The following is a 7216-nucleotide window of genomic DNA, read 5'->3' on the forward strand; positions in this document are numbered from 1 at the left end:
AGAACTTAGAAGACAGAACCTACACAGAACCTAGAGACAGAAGAACTTCGCTGGAGAGAACATGGCAAAAGATCCTGGACAGAACCTGGCTACAGAACCTGGCTACCGAACCTGGCTGGAGAACCGAGCGAGAGAACATGGCTACAGAACCTGGCTGGAGAACCTGGAGAACCTGGCTGGAGAACCTAGCAAGAGAACATGGCTGGACATCCTGGACAGAACTTCGCTGGAGATCTTGGACAGAACCTGGCAGGAGAACCTCTCTATGCTGATCAACAGAACCTGGCTGGAGAACCCAACTATGCTGATCAATTGAACACTGTCTCTGTGTCATTCCTTCTTCACCGACTCTGTCCACACCTTTGGGGACCCCTGGACCTGCTGGGGTTGGACCCCAGCATGTGGGTCCCCTCAAATCCCTGTCCTTGATTGTCTTTCTGAGCCCAACTCACGTTCGAGATGTTCTTGCCCCATCTGGGGACACTGTCCACAAACAACGCGCGTTTGGGGTGCCCTTGCTGCCTAAATGCCAAAGGGCCACGCCCCGGTCTATGTTCCAGACCTTTCTGAGCTCCAGACAGAATGTCTGACTCCTCGCCAGACGCCTCTGTGGTGGTGGTGGTGGTGGGGGATGTTCCTCCACCCTCAAGGCCCTGTCAGCTGGTTTAACAGTGAAGTGGACAGGAGGCAGAGCAGCACCATGAAATAACAGATTTAGTACCTGCGTGTGTCCGGGAACCCCGCACACAGGAGAGAGACCCCACGTGAGAGGGAGAGACCGAGAGGTCAGCTGCCTCCTGCACACCTTTCAGTTCGGAGGCTGACGCCCTATCCACTGAGCCAAACTGGTCAGGGCTTGCTTTTTAAGCGTCTTAAGCTCAAAGGAACCTGACGCCGAGGGCACCTTTGGGAGTGGCGGGTCCTGCCACCGTTCCGTAGCGATTTCTAACATATTGCACAGAGCACGGATGTGTGACACGTTGGCAACAACGCGAAAGCGCCTGGTCCTCCCACCCAGGGACGGTGGGAAGCGCTGAGCCAGCTGCAGAGGCGCCGGGCAGGGAGGCCGGGCCCGGGGGCAGGCGGGGCCTTGGGAGAACCAAGAGCCGGTCCCTCCAGCTGAGAGCTGGGTCCCCCCGGACAGGCAGTGCTGGGGTGCTGGCCCTTGAGAGGACTGGGAAAGTAAATAAAGAGAGGCGTGGCCAAGGTTGGACAGAGAAGCAGCGCCCGAGGGGCTGTTAGAAAGAGCGAAGGCAGGCAGGTGGCCGTGGGCCGTCACGGAGCTACGGGGCGCTCCCTTCCGTTAACCAAGCCCGATAGGATGAGCCCTGGCCCTCCCCACGCACCTCCCCACGCACCTCCCCACACACCTCCCTCCCTCCGGGCAGGGCCGAGCGGGGATTGCACTCAAACGGGATTGAAGTTCTGCCCTTTACAAGTCTCATTAAGGATGCGGGTCTCAGGGTTCAGAACGCCCTGTGCTGTGCCGGGGACTCTGCTGCCTCAGGCTCCCCTTTTTGTATTTTGGGCAGGAGGCGGCCGACACCCCAAATCCGACGGAGCCCCTGTGAATGAATCCGCCGTGGCCAGCTCTGCACACCTGCCTCTGTAGGGGAGGAGAGGAGGCGAGTCCCCCAGGGGCTCTGCACCCCCCCACCCCAGGGGGAAAGGTGAGTTGCTTGTTCTGCTTTCCGGCTGGAAGGCGGGGAAAGAACATAACTGTAGCTGGGCTGGGCCAGAATGACCAAGGGCTTCTGGGGCAATGACTGTGCGGGTGACTCAGGTCCCTATCTCAGCACCATTTACACCCCGAGGGGTTATAAACCCAGGCAAAGAGCACTAGGTGTTGCCCATAATGGCGGTAAATCATGATAAGGAACCGTGAGGACAAGCCAACCAGGTGATAACGCTGTGGCCGCAGCTGGTGACAGCTCGGTGACAGGGCCCAGAGGAGAAGCAGGGGCCTCTGCTCATCCAAGGAGAACAGTGTCACCTGGACACACAGGGTGTGTCCTAGCGCCGCTTCACTGCGAGCCAGCCAGGCGGGAGGCAGGTCTGTGAGAAGGAAACACACAGACGGCGCCAGCCCTGGGCCCGTGCTCTCCCTTCCAGAGAGATCTGCACACCAGGGCCCTCTCGCTCGAGTCTCCAAACAGACCCGGGGCCCAGGGAGGGCGTGTTGGGCCGTTGTTCCGCCCAGTTCCCGGCGGCAGAGGAATGAGCACCTGGCCCGTCCCCCTCCCCGGGGAAGGCTGACACACGTCTAAGCAGATCACCGACCTCATCTCAACGGGCTCGCGTCTGACACACGCGCCAACGCCAAAGCCGCGGGGACGCGGGAAGCCGTGCCGGGAGAAAGGCGGACAGGGGTGCCGCCGCCGCAGGAGGATGTGTTTAGGGGCGTCTTTGGAGCCGTGCGACGGAGAAGGACGGGCTCCTGGGAACCGCAGCCTGAAGCTGGCAGAGGCGAGCTGCTCGGCCCCAAGATTCTTAGTAGGAAGAGGAAGCCAGGGCAGCGGCCGCAGAAAACACTTGTTCGCCATCAGGAGCAGCAAAAAGAGCCTTTCTCTCTGCATCCTTCCCATGGCCCTTGATGGATAGGGCGCCCTCTTCTCTTCCTTGGCCCGCCGCCCCTCCTCCCCCTTCAGGGCCAGCAATGGTGGGCAGAGTCTTCCCCTCAACCCCCCATCTGTCCCCTCCTCCGAGGGGAAGGACCCCACCATCACGTTGGGCCCCTGGTGAAGGTCAGTAGGTAGCCCACCTTTTTCTTACGCACACACTTGAGTTCCTTTTATTCTAAACACTAACTTTGGTTACATGGTGCGCGAGACACATACTCCCGTCTGTGGCTTATCGCTTCTGCTTCGTTGATGTCGTCTTTGGAAACACGGGGTTTTTACATCCCAAAGCCAACTCTGTCAGCCTTCTATTTGATGCGTTTTGAGGCGAATGAAACCCTCCCGTGTTCAAAGGTCTTATGCTTACGTCCGCTCCTATGTTTCTAAGAGCATGCTAACGGCTTGCTGTGCGTTTAGACGCCTAATTCCCGGGGGTTTGTTTTCCATGTTCGGTGCAGGCCGTGTGGGTGTCTCTTTGTCCCTGTGTGCGAGCCTCTCGCCGGGAGGGTGCACGTAGAGTAGCCCCGGGAGCTTGGAGAAAAAAACACGGTTTCTGGGCCTCCGATAGGGGAGTGGGTCAGCGAACTGGTGAACTGGAACGTTATGTGTAAAATTATTTATGGCACCGCATTTGGTGATAGAAGCATCTGAGCAATCCAGCTATAAACAGACTCAGAGGAACAGTACATGCCACACAGAGGCCGTCTTCAAAGACTTTACACTGTGCGATTCCAACTACGCGACTTTCTGGAAGAGGCAAAACGCCGGAGACAGTGACAAGCTCAGGGGTTGGAGGCGCCGGGCAGGGGGAGGGCTGAGCAGGGAGCGCAGGGGGCGTGTGGGCGGTGAGACGGCTACAGGGCACCGTGCATCTGTCGAGGGCACACTGGGAACCTGGCTCGGGCGCGGGGAGAACACTCCAGCCCGGGCAGGTGCACAGCGACGGTGGATTTCATTGACATCTAACCCCATTCCTTTCATACTTCCGCGTCTTCTTCACACGGCTGTGCGGGCATGTAATAGCCCCCTCCTGGCAGTTCCAGAACGTTTGCTATCCTCAACAAGGCTACCGTGGGCACCCTTGCACATGAATCTCCCAACACTTCTGAATGTATTTCTGTGCATTATTTTCTGTGCCACGTGGAGGTGAAATGTTAGGTCCCAGAGTCCAGAAACTAAATGCCTTTATGCTTCCAAGTTATTTACAAAATCACATTCCTCACAGCGTCGTTCGTGTGCAAGCAGAGCAGCATTACAACGCTGCTTATGAAAAACTTCCCCTGACTTGGGGAAGGGTGTATACGCTATAATTTCTTTAAGACTTTGTTAGTGCTGGCCGGTTTGGTCAGTGGTTAGAGCGCCGGCCCACACACCGAAGGGCTGCAGGTTCGATCCGGGTTGGGATGGGAACTGGGGCAGCCACTGCTACGTCTCTCTCACGCTGACACTCCTCTCTCTCTTCCCCTCCTCCCTCCCCGCTCCCACTCTCTAAAAAAGATCAATGGGGAAAAAAAATCCTCGTGTGAGAATTTTAAAAAAACATACAAACTTTTATGAAAACAGGGAGAACACAAATCTATACACACCATATATGTCAACAACCCACAGATGAGCATATACATTAACGTGTATAAACTCACGTCCACAAAAAACAGAAAAAAAGGAAGGCGTCCCAAATGTAAACTCCACTGAGCAGGACTGTATCTTTACCTCCTTAAATGTCTCTCTATTTTCCTATTTCAGCAACGTGTATCAACTATTTCCTTTCCTACTCAAGGGAAAATACAAATTCTTTAACGATGGAGGAGCAAGCTGCGTGCAATGGCGTCCGAGGGAGTCGGCAGGGCAGGGTGTCCCACTGGAACGAAGGTCCGTGAAGTCCCAGTCCGGAGGCCAGGACCCCGGCCCTCCGTCGCCCACCGCACAGCCATCACCAGCTGTCAGGCGTTCCTGTCTTTGGGAACTCGGCTCAGGTCACTTCCTACGTAGACCTTCTCCTTAGCTCCCGCACCTGGATGGCTGCTCACTTCCTGGACCTTTTCCCCTCGGTGCCCAGTTTAGCTGTGTTTGCGTTTTTTTGTTTTATCCTTTTGGAGTGTAAGGTTCTAGAAGTTGCAGTAGGAACTGCATCTTACATGGCTTGCATCCCTTGTAGCATCTTAAACAAAGTAAGCATTCATTCACTCATCCATTCATTCATTCATTCAAGTGAAATTGGCCAACGGGCTGCCCTGTGCCTGGTGCTGCTGTAGGTGCTAGGGGGACAGAATGAAAGTCTGTTTTCATTGAGATCTTTTGGTGTTAGAATTGCTGCTTCTTTGATTAATGTATTGGTTAAAAAAAAGCCTAAATTTGGCCTTTCTGTTTCACTAGCCAGTGTTATGTGAACTTGTTGGTCAACACTCACAGTAGGAAAACTGTTTTCTGTGTAGTATCCTCAAGCATGTGTGAAAGGTTATGTGAAACATTATCTGTGTGCGTGTTACTCCTCACGTGAGGCTATTCTTTCCACTGATTTTCGGAGTGTGGCCGGGAGGGGGAGAGACTGAAAAACCGAGAACTATCAATGCACCGGGGATCCCGCAACCGAGGGATGTGCCCTTAACTGGAATGGGAGCCTGGACCTTCACTCTAACCACTGAGAAAAAGTGGCCAGGGACCAAAGTTAGGCCACTTTTGATTCAGGAAAGCTCGAGGGATTAACATGGCAATTAAAGGAGAAGCCTGGTTTTCCCAGATTCAAGATGCCTGAAGCTTGGAGTGGAGACACCACCCGCTCCACGAGCCCGACTGCCCTTGACCATGTGTGAGTCCAGCAGAGGAAGCCTGACCACAGCCTCCATAGACTCCGTGGCCGTGGGCACGAAAGGACCCCATGCCTGGACCTCCCTGCAGGGCAGGTGGCGTGGGAACAGGCGGCTCATTTGTTGGGGTGGGGGGGACCAGGAGCTGGATTTTGAAGGCTGGGTTGGACTTTAGAAGATGGACTGAAGGACATGCTGGCTTAACTCACTAAAAAGGAAGGAGACACCCAAGGCCATCTGAAGAAAGCGAGTAATGCACATGCCCAGGATCCCAGCGCAGACGAAGCTGCCCACACTGCTCACCTCTGGGCCACCGTGAGCACAGACTCCACGGGCAGCGTACAGGGCAGCATCACATAACACGTGACCTTCACCGGGAGGAAGCTGCAGATCTTGCTCCAGCAGCCACCTCGGGGTCTAAGTGCCTCACTCAGGCCTGAAAGATACCATTGGGGGGAGGGGCGTTCCCCCCAGTGTAACCTCACCCAGGTGCTGCCTGCAATTCCAGTGAAACACACAAATCCTGCTGCCAAAGAATCAGAAGCCGGACCCATGCCCTGGAGCAAGGATAGCGGCCAGAACAGCCCTGGGACAGCCCTGGGCCCCGGATCAACTGTCCTACTGGCAGCTCTCCCTGGAGGAGACACCGACCCCCAGTCCCACCCGCCTTACGGGCTTTCCCAACACGCCCTCTTCTGCCTGGAGCCCTGGCTTCTCTTTCCCCTTTGTCGTGGCCGCAGGACCCTCAGATCGTAGCAACCTGGGCACCAGCATCGTGTTTATCTTTGAATTTCTCCCAGTGCCCGGATGCATCTGGTGTGCACTCCTGGCCCATCTGGTGTCTGACGACATGATCAGATGCACTACCGTCGTTCAATGACAAGTTCAGAGCTGAGGGTTCGGGGAAGGGGAGGCAGACAGGCTCCTCCAGAAAAAAGGCATAGAGATGAGGCCCAGGCAGAGAATGGTGTTCTGGAAGAAGGGGCCCACCCTCAGGACTCCCCAAATCTGATGTGCCTGGACCCAGGAACTGGGCGCATGCCCGCTTAACTCCCAACGGGCTCACCCAGAGTGTGGCTTTTTTTGTCAGATATGAGTATTGCCACCCCAGTTTTGTTTTTTTTGTTTACATTTGCATGGAAGATTTTTCCCATTCCTTCACTCTCATCTTATGTGAGTCTTTTGTTCTGGGGTGGGTCCCTTGTAGACAGCATGTAGTTGGGTGATCTTTTATATCCATTCAGCTACTCTATATCTTTTGATTGGAGCATTTAATCCATTTATGTTTAAGGTTATTATTGATAGGTACTTGTTTGTTTCCATTTTTAAATAATTCTTTATTGTTTAAATACTACATATAGTGTTACATATGTCTCCTTTTACCCCCATTGAGCTCTCCCCAGCCACCCCCATCCTGATACACATGCCCTCATCCCCCAGCGTCTGTGCCCATCCCCTTAGCATTTTTTGCAATGCTGGCTTGGTAGTGTCTTAGTAGTTTAGACACTTGGTAGTGTCTAAACTGTCTTAGGCTTTTTTTTTTTTTTTTTTTTTTTTTTTGAATGAGTTACACAAAAGGAGCAGAACTTAGATATAGAGAGACTGCTAGAAAGGGCTAGAAGAGAACTTCAGAAGAAAGTTGAGGTAGGGGAATGGGTAAACCCTGCTAAGTGAGTAGTTGCAAATGACTTTCATTATCCTGCTGTTGGGAAGGAGGCCTGTGGCCTGTAGTTTCTTTCTTTTCCAGGATCTGCTGAGCTACGCCAGCAGGGCTCTTAACATTTTAATAAAATC

The 7216-nt window shown here is 54.1% G+C and overlaps 1 long non-coding RNA gene across 1 annotated transcript in view; it reads left to right on the forward strand.

Moving 5' to 3' along the window:
• Nucleotides 1-4973, forward strand: part of LOC107184509 — an 11654-nt gene extending 6681 nt beyond the window's left edge. Inside the window, exon 2 of the long non-coding RNA XR_001515358.1 lies at nucleotides 4362-4973. This is a non-coding gene — a long non-coding RNA (uncharacterized LOC107184509). The remainder of the gene's footprint in view (nucleotides 1-4361) is intronic.
• Nucleotides 4974-7216: the final 2243 nt, after the last annotated feature.

Source organism: Myotis davidii, unplaced genomic scaffold (assembly GCF_000327345.1).
Source record: "Myotis davidii unplaced genomic scaffold, ASM32734v1 scaffold826, whole genome shotgun sequence".
In the NCBI taxonomy this organism is placed as follows: Eukaryota; Metazoa; Chordata; class Mammalia; order Chiroptera; family Vespertilionidae; genus Myotis; species Myotis davidii.